We start from the raw sequence: 16466 nt of genomic DNA, 5'->3' as shown, positions 1-16466 counted from the left end.
TTTTCTCTCACCAAGGTCACCAGCTTCTGTCAGTAAATATTTGTGTGACGGCTGCCACTCTGTCCGTCTTGATGTCTTTATTTTAACGTAGTGTTTATATCATTCTTGGTAACATTTTGATACTTTGATCTTATTTAATAACTAATAATTAAGTTTTCTTCATTAGTAAGCACGAACTAACATGTATTAATGAATGTCAACATGTACTAGTGCATTTTGTATTTTAAATTTAGTTTCTTCACAGAAACATTCACCAAATCAATATAAAAACACATTCTAAAGTCTTTTGTACTACCAATAATGTATTTTTGAATGAGGCACATGATGTAGATTTCTCTGGTTGTGTAAATATCAGAGGTGTAAAGAGTACTGAAAAATCATACTTAAGTATAAGTACCATTACTTGTGTAAAAATGTAGTGCAAGTAGAGTAAAAGTATCTTTTGTAAATATTACTGAAAGTATGAGTAAAAGGTAGACATTTTAAAAGTAGGCTACTCAAAAGTAGCAAGTAGTGAGTATTGTAAAAAGCTGATGCGTTTACATGTAGTTTGTGGATGTGTGTAAACGTAACATTCTGTAGTGCCTTTAGTTATTGCCCAGCAGGCACACAACGCTATAAGACGTTAATATTAGGTTAGATTTAGGTTGTGACGTCAGGTGACCATAATTCAACATCTAACCAGCATGCAGCGTTATTTTCATGTCCAATAACAATGTGAAATTATGTTGATATTTGGTTGATTTTAGGTTGTTTGAAAGTGACCAAAAGCCAACATCGAGCCAACATCTTAAACCAACGTCTCATTGGCTTCAAATACTGACATTTATTTGTCAGGTATGGCAACTAAAATCCAACATCTGATAGGTGTCAGCCGCTTGTTAAGTGTGACGTCATGCGAAGTGGCTTCCGGGTCCAAGCGCTCTATTCAACTGTATGGAGAGACTCATGAAATGATAATAATAAACATTTACAAAGTGATTTAATACTTTCGAAAATCACGATCACAATATATACAGTATGTCCATGCCTAATATCCAATGGCCAGAAAGTGATTATTTTTTTTTATAAATTGTTAACATTTTGGTATTTGTTATGCAGCAAGCCCAGAGATTGTTGTGTACACTATGACTTTATATAAAACTAAATTTAATGACTGATATGAATAAAAAGTGATCATAAACAAATGATTTCTCAACTCAAATGAGTGGTGGCTTGGACAGTCTTTGTTTTAGGTTGGACGTTGGACATTGACGTCGGCCTAACGTTGAGTTCTGACGTCAACCTAATTTTCATTTCCAAACAAACTGCAATGTCCCCATGATGTTAGGGTACAACATCAATCTGACATAATGTTGACGTCTTGTGCCTGCTGAGTGTTTAAGACCATTTCGGTCACCATACAGTTGTTACAGTATCTGCCATCTTCTCATCAGTGACATGCATCTAAACAGTCTCTGGTCAGTGCGTGTAAAGATTTTGGACATATTCTTGGACACTTTTAATGCTTCCAAACAGTTTGCAGCAATTATAAATTGTCCGTCTTGAGGTAGTTCATTATGATGTGATTTACCTTGTATATGTGATTTGATTGTACAGGAATCACCGTATTTTTTTCAATCCCCATAGACAGGAAAAAATAAAGTAGTGACTGCAGGTCGCGGGAAAGTAGTGGAGAAAAAGTACAGATTACTGCACTAAAAATGTACTCAAGCGAAAGTAAAAGTACACATTTATTTTTAAAACTACTTAGTATAGTACAATTCCTGAGGAAAAACTACTCAATTACAATAATATGAGTATTTGTTGCTTTACATCACTGGTACATATATACAACACTACTGTATATCGTGATATAAAATGCCATTTAGACTGTACAGATAACATGCGCATTTTAAGTGATGATACCATGTTCAACATTATTAAACAATATGTTTTTTTGTCTTTACTATAGGCTACTTAATAAATACTAAATTTCCGTCTGAATTTTCTCTGACCAAGTTCACCGACTTCTGACAGTAAATATTTGTGCCACTTTGTCTACCATGACTTTTTTTATTTTAACTTAGTATTTATGTATTCTTGGTAACATTTTGATAATAAGATTGTATTTAATAATTAATTTAATAACTAATAATTAGGTTATCCTCATTAGTAAGCACAAACTAACATTATTGAATGTCTACATGTGCTATTGCATTTCACATCTTGAATTTAGTTACTTCACAGAAACATTCACCACATCTGGTCTTCAAGATCACTAGATATCTATAAGCAGAAGTGTTTGATTAGAGTTGGAGCTAATCTCTGCAGGTCACCAGCCCTCCAGGACCGAGTTTGCCCACACCTGCTGTAAAGTGTACATAAATTTAAGAAACTCCTCACCAGGGGCGGACTGGGGCAAAAATTCAGCCCTGGCACTGTTGCTACACCAGCCCACATTACCACACCGACACAGCCCCACCCACGGACACGCACATTCACTATTTATTTTGGTTTAAAGATGGTGAAATAATATGACATTCTTGCCAGATTTTGATTATGTCGGGGTAACCTTGTATTAGGTCGGCCCATCTTGAAACCAGGTGGCAGTTGCCGATTGGGCCAAATGATAAACATTTATTATTATTATTTTTATTATCATCATCATAATATCACATCTAGCAAGAGATAAAAGCTGTCTGCACTTAAAAACAATACATACTAAAAAAAAAAAAAAAAAAAAAACTGACCGGCCCACATTTAAAAATTGGTCTGGCCCTTCTGGCATTTGCCAGAATTGCCAGAATTGCCAGATGGCCAGTCTGCCCCTGCTCCTCACTGTAATAGTTTTCTGTCATGTCAAACATTATGACCCTGACCCTATCCACTCAGATAACTCAGATTTATACTGCTGTCATATATGTATAGTTAGTCATCTAAGACCAAAACTTGTGTAAATACAGTATAGTAATAGGTTAAAGTGAAACAAACTTTGTTTTACACCTTAGATGTGTTACTAGACGTACTGCCGTATCATAGAATTATAAAAAGTGCATCGATGGATTTGCTCTTCAGTGTTTGGACTTTCAGCAGTGAAAATTAAACGACACTGAACTGAACTAAACTGAACTTCAACTCTGAAAACGAATTCAATTTACTTGATCTATAAGTTGCTTTGACACAATCTACATCAGGGGTCACCAACATGGTAGCCCACGAGGATCACATGAGTTGCCCGTGGGCCTGTTATAAAATTAGCTTAGCATAGCACCACATACCAGTAAGCTGCATCTAATATTTTTTGTAGCTATTCTTTTTAAATCACACTTGCATTGGTTGATATTTATCTGTTTCCAATCATTGTTGACAACTATTGTGAGAAATCATTAACATGATCAGTGTCTTCACATATATGAATATCATTAATTATTAATAACATATAATTAAAAGTAAATTAAGCAAATTAGTTATTAGGAAGTATGTATCAATCTGGTAGTCCTTCACATTAAACGATACCCAAGAAGTAGCTCTCAGTTTCCAAAAGGTTGGTGACCCCCGATCTACATTGTAAAAGCGCTAAAGAATTAAAGATGAAAATCAATTGTTTTTAACAGCTATTTTCATGAAATATATGATTTGCTCATCAGTAGTTCAATATTTAAAATGTCACATGTTTAATAGCCATGAATCATTTCCTATGGTTTACTCATTGCTCTTCAAATGACTACACAAAAAATAATGATGCATGATCGATTAGTTGACTGTTTGTTTGTGCCGTTCGTGAACTTTCTTAACCTGTGTGTGTAGTTGTTCGTTCAGTAACGCCCATTCGGCGATTTGTGTAAAATGTAGGAGGAAAACAACATGTGAGCTCTGTTCAAAAATTAACTGCAGAGTCAGATGTACAGAGGGCATGAACTCGCGATGGAGAGTTTACACAGAAAACAACACAAGTGCACAGTCACTGGGCTTGATAGAAAGAGCAAAGGGCTCAATTGATTCATTCATTCAACAGTATTTATGCATTATTAATAATCCACTATAAATGTAGTGAACTGTACATTTGTACAAAGTGCTACACTTGTGGATGGTTGTTGAACAGATGGAGGGATAGACATTTGGAATGAGAATAGATATATGTAACAGAGGCCCGCTGGTGAAGTGCTGTGCAGGTAAACCTCACTCCTCTGAACTTGAAAAGGTGTGACACGCTAAAGGCCATGGTGTTTAGCCTCCTTCTTGGAGAGTCGCCAGTTTAATCCCAACTCATAGTGCGTTGGGTGGTGTAGGACTGACGGGTTACATATACAAATAGAATGGATGTATGAACAGTTGGAGGAATGATGGATAGATGAATAATGGGTAGATAATGGATCAGTGTTTGATAGATAGATAGATAGATAGATAGATAGATAGATAGATAGATAGATAGATAGATAGATAGATAGATAGATAGATAGATAGATAGATAGATAGATAGATAGATAGATAGATAGATAGATAGATAGATGGAAGGATATTTGGATGAATGGACGAATGATGGATGGATGGATGGATGGATGGATGAACAGTTGGACGAATGATGGATGGATAGATCGATGGATAGATGGTAGATGGGTCATATTTGATGGATAGATGGATGGAGGAATGATGGGCGGCTGGATGGATGAATGTATGGATAGTATATGGATGGATGGATGGATGGATGGATGGATGGATGGATGGATGGATGGATAAATAGATGGATGGATGTATAGATCAATTAAATATGCAAAGATGGAAGAATAGATATTTGGATGATAAATGGATGGATGGATGAACAGTTGGAGAGTCGATGAACAGATGGATGGTTTAAAGATGAATGGAAGGATAGATATTTGGATGATGAATGGAGGAATGATGGGTGGATGAATGGATAAATGATACATGGATGAAAATATAAATAGGATGGATGGATAAATGATAGGTGGATAGATGGATTCAAGAGTTATTATTTCTAATCCACTATAAATTTAGAACACTGTATTTTTATAAACTGCTACATTTGTTAGATATGTAGATGGTTGATGAACAGATGGATGGATGGATTTTTGAATGATTGATAAATGAATGATGGATGGATGAATGAATGAACAGAGGAATGATGGTAAGGTGGATGGTGGATGGATCAATGTTTGATGAATGGATGGGTGAAGAAATTAATAAATAATTTGGTAGAAAGAAAGAAAGAAAGAAAGAAAGAAAGAAAGAAAGAAAGAAAGAAAGAAAGAAAGAAAGAAAGAAAGAAAGAAAGAAAGAAAGAAAGAAAGAAAGAAAGAAAGAAAGAAAGAAAGAAAGATATTGTAAGTACTGTACTCGTCCACTAGATGTCAGAATGTATCCATCAGTAAATGCAGATATGGTTCTGGCCAGGACAGCTTCACATAATAATGAAAAGAAAATAGGATTCATAACATAGTTTGGTCTGCTGCTGTAAGCTTTGATGAAAAGAAAAAAGCGACAGCCTTTTCAATCACGATAAGTGCCTGACTGGCTATTATTAGCAGACAACAACACTTCAGACAGACGGCTCGCTGTAAAGGCTGTCACCTGCAGGGCGGGAGCGGGACATACTTTGACTGGGTTGGACTTGAGCTCAGGAAATCCGTCTCCTCGGAGAGATCCAATTAGTCCCCTTAGTATCAGAGTTAATTGTCTTCCCTCCTCCAAGTATTTCCTGCATTTATCTCAAATCACAAGCTGTCCACACCAGAGCTGGACCACTGAGGCAAGCAAACAGAAACCAACCGAGCTCGACGCGAAAAAGTGTTAAAAAAAACATACTCGTCGCCAGTGAAATTCATCATATCTGTTGTTTTTCCTCTCAAAACGCTCTCATGAACAAACAGCCGGTTTGGGATGTTATCATTAATCTGTCATCAGGCGCTGTGGTGTATTCGTAGATATTGGCATCTGCAGTCATTTTTTCTCTGTGGAAATCTCAGGTTTTGTTAATGCAGCTCCTCTCGAATCAAATCAGATTTTTGATAAACACTGCTAGTGCTTGTGGGAGCAAAGTTACTCCAGCAGACTTCTCCATCTGGTTGGCAGACTGTGTTATAAGATTGATGGAGTTGTCAGGACTCTCACAGCTCAGCTCTGTGTTTAATTAGCTGCGGCTCTTTAAGTGCGAGGCCTTGATGACTGTTTCGGATTGATCCTCAGAGAGGTATTTGTGAAGTGATTAGGCTCTTGTGGTCAGTGTTGTTTTCCCCAGTTGTTTTACTCTCATTCTCTGTCTTTCAGTCCCATTACACCCTCAGGAGGTGATTTAATTAAGTGCAGCTTCAGCTAAACACCCTTCATTTTTCCATGACACACTTGTGAAAGCATCATGCCATGCTGGGCGAATACTGGCACTGCTTAACAGCTGGTATCTAAAATTTAATAAGACTATATGGCAATACTTAGAATTTATTCGTCCGTAACCTGCAGGAAGTCATACCAAGACAAGTGAATGCTGACTGTACATTCCACTTTTTTGGTGCATCAGATTTTTTAAATAGGTTTAATAAAGGTTCGTAAATGGCAGTTTCAGTTCCACGAAGATTGTTTTATGTGATTGGGACCTTTCCATTACATAGAATGTTCTTTATAGGGGCAAAAATTATTATTTAAATGTTTTTGGGGGAAAAGGGAAGGAGAGAATGCTTTGGCAATCCAAAATTGGTTCTTTAGATTAAATGTGTGATAGATGGATGAGATGGATGGATGGATGGATGGATGGATGGATAGGTGGATGAATAAATGAATGATGAATGATAAATCGATGTATGAATTGATTGATTAATGGATGCCAGAATAATTAATTATTGGCGGATTGATGAATGAATTATGGATGGATAGATGATGCATTGATGATGGGTGTATGAATGGATGGATGGATAATAATTGGATGGATAATAGATTGATGGAAAGCAGATGAATCAATGATGGATGTATGTATGGATGGATGAATGGATGGATGGATGAATAATGGATGGATAGCAGATGAATCGATGGATGGATGGTTGGCAGATGAATAAAAGTTGGATGGATAATAGATGGACGAATAAATGAATGATGGTTGGCAAATTAATTAATGGATGGGAGGATAAACTATGGTTGGATGGAAGATAAACTAATCAAAGGAGGGATGGATTATGGATGTATGAATTGATGGATGAATGGATAATGGATAAATGGCAAATAAATTAATTATGGATGGCTTGATGGAATAATTATGGATGGAATATAAATTAATGATGGATGAAATGGTTGAATGAATGATGGATGGATGGCAGCTGAATCATTGATGAATGGATTGATGGAAGATAAATGAATGATGGGTGGATGGTGGGTGGATAACAGATGGATAAATAAATAGATGAAGGATGGCAAATTAATTTATGGATGGAAGGGTAGATGGATAAAAGAGTGAATCTTTGGATGGATGAATTATGAATGGATGAATTGATGGATGAATGCCAGATGAATGAATGATGGATGGATTGTTGGATGGATAACGGATGGCATATTAATTATTGTTTGATGAATTATGAATGAATGGAAGATAAATAATGATGGATGAATAAATGGATATATGGGTAATGTATGGACAGATGGATGAATTGATGGATGGATGGCAGATGAATCAATGAATGGATGGATGGATAGAAGATTAATGAATGAATGATGGATAACAGTTAAATGAATGGATGAAGGATGGCAGATTAATTATAAATTAATTGTGGATGAGTGGAAGATAAATAATGATGGATGAATTAGTAAATGGATTCATGAATGGATCAATGATGAATGGTTGGATGGATGGTCGATGGATAACAGATGGATGAAGGATGGCAGATTAATTATGGATGGATTGTTGGATGAAGTATGGATGAATGGAAGATCAATTGATGGATGGATGAATAAATGGATTGATGGATGATGAATGGATGAATCAATGATGAATGGATGGATGGAAGATGAGTAAATGATGGATGGATGGTGGATAGATAACTGATGGATGAAGGATGGCAGATTAATTATAGATGAATTGTTAAATGAATTATGGATGAATGGAAGATAAAATAATGATTGATGGAATGGATGGATGGATGGATGGATGACAGATTGATGGCAGATGAATCAATGATGAATGGATGGAAGATGAATAAATGAATGATGGATGGTAAATGGATGGATGAAGGAATGAATGATTGGTGGATGATAACAGATGGATGGATGAAGGATGGCAGATTAATTATGGATGGATTGTCGGATAAATTGTGTATGAATGGAAGATAAATTAATGATGGCTGGATGAATTGATGGATGGATGGATGAATGACGGATGGATGGCAGAAGAATCAATAATGGATGAATGGAAGATTAATAATAAATGATGGATGGTAAATGGTTGAATGAAGGAATGAATGAATGGTGGATGGATAACAGATGGATAGATGAAGGGGGATGGATGGATGGTGGATGGATAACTGATGGATGAAGGATGGCAGATTAATTATGGACAGATTGTCGGGTGAATTATGGATGAATGGAAGATAAATTGATGGATGGATGAATAGATGGATGGATGGATGAATTAATGGATGATCTATGAATGTTGGATGAATGGCAGATGAATCAATGATGGATGGATAGAGGATGAATGAATGAAGGATGGATAGATGGTGGATGGATAACAGATGAATGAATGAATGAATGAAGGAATGAATGAATGATAAGCCATGCTATGCACTTACTTTAAATAATTTAAAGCCCAGTATACTTTGTTAATATGACAAAAGTTTCTATAACGACTATATTGTGTTTAATAATTGAAGGAAATGTCCAGAGATTTAACTGGAAAGCTCTGCCTTTTTATAATCTGTTTTGTTTTACAGCGTAGTTTTATTCATTTCATTATTTTAAACTGTTCTCTTTAATGACGGTGCTTCCCCTTTTTTCACAGGTGTTTTTCTAATAATGTGTTTTCCAGACGTCACACTGCAGTAATGATGCCAGCGTCGCTCGCTCTGTCACATAATCACATGATTTGGAAAAACTGAGAAATATTTCATCATGGTTCAGTCGAAGCGCAAAACACGAGACGAATCTGTGCAGTTTGTTTTCCCTTCGACACAGCCTCATATCACCTGAATTAACCCCGCTGTCCCGCTCAACATGAGAAACAGACCTGTGTAGGTGATCTCACGTCTGCAAAACCTCTTGACAACATCTGTTCGCCATCTCAAAGTCTTAAATCGCTTGAGGAAATGGGGCAGAATTATTCCTCTGCAGTGTAAATAATGATCTTATCCACGTAGATTACTTTGGGTTATGTTGCATAATAAGACTCCGTCATGCACGTGCTTTCATAATTTAAAAGAAATTGGAATCTGCATTCAAATGTGCTTATAGCCACGCTCAAGAGCATATGATCTCATTCCATGGAAATCTTACAGGCTTTCCTATTTGGATCCAGATCTGCTCAGGAAGGCCAGAGTATTCAGTGGGTGAAAAGTTGGGATTTTTTCCCAAAGCTCCAAAAAAATCCTTCAGCGGTGAATTATTTGGAAGCAGGTCAAAACATATGACTTATTGTCTTTTATACGACAGTTCTGTCTGGTTCTCGAATCTGATTGGTTGATAGCAGTGCAAAGTCTGCAATGTCAGAACTCTTTCAGCCTCCTCACCCTTCTGTATTACTACGCCCACATAGAGTGACAGCAGATCAATAAACTCACTACTGTTTGACAAATATTGCAGCTGTTGGACAACATAATGTACTTCTGAGGCTTTTTTAGGCTAGGATGGAGTTGTTTAGATTGCAACTATGCAGTTTATTTATAAGGATAATGCTTATATTAAATATGTGTTATTTCAGAGCCATCCACAAGATGGCGACAGAGAATGCATAATAAGCCTCTAGAGGAGGAAAAGCCCAGCATAATTTTAAACTACAGCTAATCAAATCATTATAAGGCAGGTTAGTGACTTTCTTAGTTGATCTGTCTCTTTTGCATGTTGTATTGCTGTATTTACTCTATTGTAATCGTAGTGTGTTGAGTGTGAGATGGGACTCACATATTAGGAATGTATGTATTTTGTGTTGTCTTCGTAAAACCCTGTGGTACTTTTTGGTTGGCCATCTGTTTCTAATGAGTCCCCATAATGACAAATGTGAAAAAAAGAGTTTTAGAAATTGTTGCAAATTTATTCAAAAAAATAAATAAATAAATAAATAATGGAAAATTACATGTTCAAAAGCATTTACATTCTTTGATCAATACTTTGTTGATGCACCTTTGGCAGCAATTACAGGTCTTTTTAAATATTATGCCACAAGCCTGGCACACCTGTCTTTGGGAATTTGTGCCCTTTCCTCTTTGCAGTACCTCTCAAGCTCTATCAGGTTGGATGGGAAGCAACGGTGTACAGCCTTTTTCAGATCTCTCCAGAGCTTTTCAATAGGATTTGGGTCTGGGCTCTGGGTGGGCTGCTCGAGGACATTCACAGAGTTGTTGTGAAGCCACTTCATTGATATTTTGGCAGTGTGCTTTGGGTCATTGTCCTGCTGGAAGATGAACCGTCACCCCAGTTTGAGGTCAAGAGCACTCTGAAGCAGGTTTTCAATCAAGATGTCTCTGTACATTGCTGCATTCATCTTTCCCTCTATCCTTTATCCGGGTTATTGATCATCTCCCTGACTGAGGCCCGATCAATCAGCTTAGATGACCGGCCAGCTCTAGAAAGACTCCTGTTGGTTCCAGACATCTTCCATTTACGGATGATGGAGGTCACTGTGCTCTTCAGAGCAGCAGAAATTTTTCTGTAACCTTCCCCAGCCTTGTGCCTCAGAGGTCTACAGATGATTCCTTTGTGTCATGCTTGGTTTGTGCTTTGACATGCACTGTCAACCCTGGGACCTTATATAGACAGGTGTATGCCTTTTGAATTCATGTGCAGTCAACTGTATTGACAGCAGGTGAACTCCAATGAAGCTGCTGAAACATCTCAAGATTGATCAGTGGAAATGGAATGTATCTGAGCTCAACTTATAGCTTCATAGGAAAGGCTGTGAATACGTCTGTACGTGTGATTTTTCAGCTTTTTTATTTTTAATAAATTTGCAGCAATTTCAAAAACTCTTTTTTTCACATTGACATTATTTGCTACTGTGTGTAGAATTTTGAGGAAATAAATCAATTTAATCCATTTTGTAATAAGGCTCTATCATTAAAAAATGCAGAAAAAGTGAAGCGCTATGAAACCTTTCCGGATGCACTGTACATTAACTAGATTTAACTAATGCAACTTTGTTGTAGGGTGTTACAACAATTATTATAACATATTATGAATTATTATAACATTATAATGTCTTTCTGCTTAAAATTGTCCCATATTTTATTTCTCTTAATCAATTTCATATTTTTATTTTGTGAAAAAGTTACAAAACCACCTGTCATTCAGTAAAACGGCAGAATTTTAGTCACATTTCAGCTACATATCTTCAGATCTTAACAAAAAATCTGTATGTTTTGTAAATAATTAATTAAAGTGATTAATTTGACTGTTTCACTATTTGATACAGGGGGCCTGCAATAGAAGTCTTGTCAGAAAACAATGCTTCTGTCATTCATTGTTACACCACAGTGTCATCGGCTGCACTTATCTATGTCTGGTTTGAAGTTTGGCCAGTTTTTGTTACCTGCTGTTTGTGATTGCAGTCTAAACCTTTGAGGCTCTCAAGACAACCAAAGGTCAAGCTGAACCTCTACATCACCCGCCAGCGAACACATCAGCAGCACGTCATTTTAAAGGCTGTGCACTTTGACATGTCAATCTGCCTTTAACTATAAACACTCCTCTTGTGTCTGTTCTCATATCAGCCACTCGAGTTCTGCTTCAGCAAGGTCTTAAAACTCCCGTTTTCAAGTGCCATATTATTAAAGCTGATTTTTGCTCTCTATTCTCACAGCGCGCTTCTCTCACACACTTAATCCTGTTGTCATTCGCCTCAATGAAGTCCCCGTTTCGCTGCCCAGGCCGAAGAACCAGAGCAGCTGTCAGATTCTTCGCAGATTTACAGTAAGCCTCCTCTATTAAATCCTGATTATTACCAGATGCTTTTCCCCCCAAGTCTTAGGGTACAAAATGATTTTATTTTTTATTTTTTTGCTTTCATGGAAGAGAATGAGATCAGTGGAAAAAGCTTGCTGAGCTCGAGCCAAACATTGGTCTCCTCTACGAGAATTTTTCGAGCAGAAATGAATCCTTTCTTAAGGGGGAAAAACACACCCATTTCCCCTTCGGTTCCAGGCAACTATTTTGATCCAAAACATAAACATCCCCAATTCACACTTTCCCTCTCCTCACCCATTTATATTACCGTGATTTTACCGCATGATTTTGCACATAGTATTCAGCATACTCATTATTTATTACCATGGTACCACTCAGTATTTTTTATTTTGTTTTTGTTAAGTACCATGACTAGGTTTATCCAGAGACCACCCTGATCATGCAGCTTCAGCTCATGGAGTCTTCATTACAGAGCCAAAAAAGTAAAAAATAAATTCCTCTATTGGTGAACCATACTTTTTTCCCCCTTCTCTCTTTTACGCAACAGTGCTGGATGTACAATGAATGTAGTGTCTTCACATAACCGACTTCACCATCACTCTTTCCCAGCTACAAAATGTCATTGCTCACACTTGGACCTTCAGTTCCTTATTCAATAGTTTTTTTTTAGTTTTATTTTTAGGATAACAAGATTTTTCCTATTATTTCATTTCTATTTTTAGTTTCCTGACTTATTATGTGAAAAAATAAATGAAATAAATGAATAAATGCATTTTATTTCGTGTCATATTTCCCATTTACTAAAATGTCTTTATGGCTGAGCATTAGCTGTAGTCTTCTGTCAGACAGGTCAATGGTGTAGCCATTAGAGAATAAAATTACCATCCAATTACATGTCCATATTGATTAAAAGACTGGTCAATCAACAGTTTTTTAGAAGGCTTGATTGTTTTTATGAGGTGCTCTGTAAAATGTGCTTGTTTATTTTTTAAATCACATTATTTTTCACATATTTTATTATTTTTATTCTACTGTTTCCATTATCTTAAAGGGGCACTTTACTTTTTTGAAAATTTTGGGGAAAACCCAAAACACGCTGGAGGGACAATGTCACTTGGCTGGCCTGGGAATGCCTCGGGATCCCCCTGGAGGAAATGTCTGGGGAGAGGGAAGTCTGGGGTTCTCAACACTCTCATTCACACACATACACTATGGACAATTTAGCTTACCCAATTCACCTTTACCGCATGTCTTTGGACTTGTGGGGGGAATCAGACCACCTGGAGAAAACCCATGCAAACACAGGGAGAACATGCAAACTCCACACATAAATGCCAACTGACCCAGCTGAGGCTTGAACCAGGGACCTTCTTGTTGTGAGGCGACAGCACTACCTGCCCTGATTTTTAACAGTTGATTTTTTTTTTAACCATTTTTAAATCTATTTACTCAATCTATGGGTCTGGCAGGAGCACTTTTAGCTTAGCTTAGCATAGCTAAGTGAATCAGATTAGACCATAAGCATCCTGCCTCAAAAATGAAAAAAGAATTTTGAATACTTTCACAGCTGAATGGATTAATGTTAAAACTTAACCGTTTAACTTAAGAAAACTTATAAAATAAGCCAATTTCCAAAAAAAGGAAAAGAATGGAGTACATAGAAGAGGATACCACAGTGGAGGTCACTTCAGCATAGTTTATTATGTGTAATGTAATGTGTATTTATAGAACGCATTTATCGTATATGGCCATACACCCAAAGCCCTTCACAATCATGAGGGGAGTCTCTTTACGCCACCACCAGTGTGTAGCATCCACTTGGATGATGCAACAGCAGCCACAGCACAACGGCGCCAGCGCTCACCACACACCAGCTATAAAGAGAGTGGAGAGACAGTAATACAGCCAATTCTGTGGATGGGGATGATTGGGAGGCCATAATCAGTAATTGCCGGCATATAACAAAATAAAAAACTTATTGAACAGCAGAAGGCATGTTTACCTACAAAGTCAAATTTATTGAAATAAAATTACTAAATCTGCATTGTAACAATACAGGTACTAATCACTACTACGTTGCATTTAAGCTATAAAAAAACATTGAGATTATATTTTGTTGACTGCAAACTCTATTAAATAGGGCTTCTATACAATATTCATATAAGCTTACTTAATTACTTCGCAATGTCTCATTTATCAAACAGTGTTTGAATAAATCTTGAAAACAGCTTTTTCTGACAGCAACCCTTTCGACTGGTGTCGTCTGGTATTCCTCTCTGCTGTAACATTCTTGCGCATCTGTCGTTGTGTACGCAAATAAGTTATGATGTTGTACTCCACTCAAGATGTTGTAATTATGACGCTCCGCGGTGTCTGTAATGCTAATGGGAGACATGAAACCAGACACAAAGCATCGATCATTAACTCCAGATATTCAGTCAAACGCTGTTGCAATGTGAACTCAAAAGATCCTCATTTATATCAATCGGTGACATCATTTTGTTTGTTGATTTGATTCACAGCAGCTTTGGGTTACAAATCTTCATGTGTGTAAGCACTTTACTTTTTCAATTGGCGTTGGAAAACATGATGCTTTTTCTAATGTGATCCAATTGTTCTGCATCTTTTATAAAGCAGCATGTGATGCCACTCTGAGGATTATATATGCAATCTTATGAAATTTTAATCATTATTGTCTCATGTATTGCGACACGATGGCGGAGTGGATAGCACGTTCACCTCACAGCAAAAAGGTCACTGGTTCAAGCCTTGACTGGGTCAGTTGGCATTTCTGTGTGGAGTTTGCATGTTCTCCCTGCGTTCGCGTGGGTTTCCTCCGGGTTCTTCAGTTTCCCCCTACAAGTCCAAAGACATGTGGTATAGTTGAATTGGGTATGCTAAAATTGACGGTAGTGTATGAATGTGTGAATGAGTGGGTGTGTTTACAAGTGATTGCGGCTGGAAGGGCATCCACTGCTAAAACATATTCATTCCACTGTGTGACCGCAGATTAATAAAGGGACTAAGCCGAAAAGAAAATGAATGAATCTCATGTATTATTAGTCATGTTTAAGTAGTAATAATGGCAACACAGGCTCAGCGGAAAAATGTACCCCAGTATACATTTCTGGAGAGTGCGAATTATGTAGCCAGAGCTATGTATCGCTGCATTTCGTCTTTAAAATGAACACTACAGCGGTATGACTGCACAGATAACTTCTGTTTCTTTACGCGCTACCAGCTGACCACTTACCTCTGTATGGACTGCTATTTTGCTGTTACCATTTTGCTTGGTCGCTCGCTGCATACGTTGGTGGACTTGAGCCACAGAGAGGAGTTGACTGGAATGATGGGGTTCGAGTCCAGCGAAGAAAGTTTCCAGAAAGCGGGTAAAACAAAAAGAAAAGGCAGAAAATAAAATAAAGAAATAAAGAATGGTGAGAAAGTGGTAAGATCTAAAAGCGTAGTAAAAATCAGGCAGCTGCGAGGGCTTTTCTGTTTCCGGATTGCTTTTAAAAACACTGTCCGTTGGGTTTAGGGAAGGGGGTAGGTGGGGGGTCGGTCGGTCAGTCAGTGGCCTCTGGTGGATTTACGCAAGAACAGCAAGTGCAAGGGCACTTGTGAGAGAAATTTGAGATCTGACAAAGCATACACAGCAGCCTCTGGTGGATTTGTGAAAACAAAAATTGCAAAAAAAAAAAAAAATGCATTGGATGGAGAAGGGATTTCCCGGACGAAGGACGAAAGTGAAGAGGGTTGGGAATTCAGGGAAGAAAATGAAAGTGAACAGCAGACGGGGGAGGTTGAGGAGGGTGATCGGTAAAATGAGGTGCTGGATTAGATTTCAGAGGTGCCGGATCTGTGGCACAAATTAAGCCCTGAGGAGTACCTATCAATAATAAGCCTGGGTTGCATTATGGACATATATATAAATATATATATATATATATATATATATATATATATATATATATATATATATATATATATATATATATATATATATATATATTTATATACATACATACATATATATATATATATATATATATATATATATATATATATATATATATATATATATATATATATATATATATATATATATATATATATATATATCAGTGGCCATATCTTCCTTTCCACACTTATTTTTAAGATAAGATTAATTGACTGATAAATGATCAATTATTTCTGTTAAATAATTTTTCAATTATTTCGATTAAATAATTTTTGATGGTTGATTTACTGTATTATTTTTTTTTCTTTTCAGGCCAAGAAAAATCATATCAAATTTTGTATTAATGGGTCTATTCATCAGTTTTTTTCTTCCAAAGAAAGTTATTTTCATATCTTTGCATCCTCAATTTTATTTA

The 16466-nt window shown here is 36.8% G+C and overlaps 1 long non-coding RNA gene across 1 annotated transcript; it reads left to right on the top strand.

Annotated features, from left to right (window-relative positions):
- The first annotated feature begins 8868 nt into the window (after positions 1-8868).
- LOC141376647 (uncharacterized) lies at positions 8869-15780 on the top strand. The gene is made up of 3 exons (XR_012387273.1): positions 8869-10605; positions 10867-12096; positions 13142-15780. It is a non-coding gene; the product is annotated as an uncharacterized lncRNA (long non-coding RNA).
- The last annotated feature ends 686 nt before the right edge of the window (positions 15781-16466 follow it).

The sequence above is a fragment of the Danio rerio genome, chromosome 11, assembly GCF_049306965.1.
Source record: "Danio rerio strain Tuebingen ecotype United States chromosome 11, GRCz12tu, whole genome shotgun sequence".
Classification (NCBI taxonomy): domain Eukaryota; kingdom Metazoa; phylum Chordata; class Actinopteri; order Cypriniformes; family Danionidae; genus Danio; species Danio rerio.
Note: the sequence above shows the minus strand (reverse complement) of the source record. Positions and strands in the feature narration are given on the sequence as shown.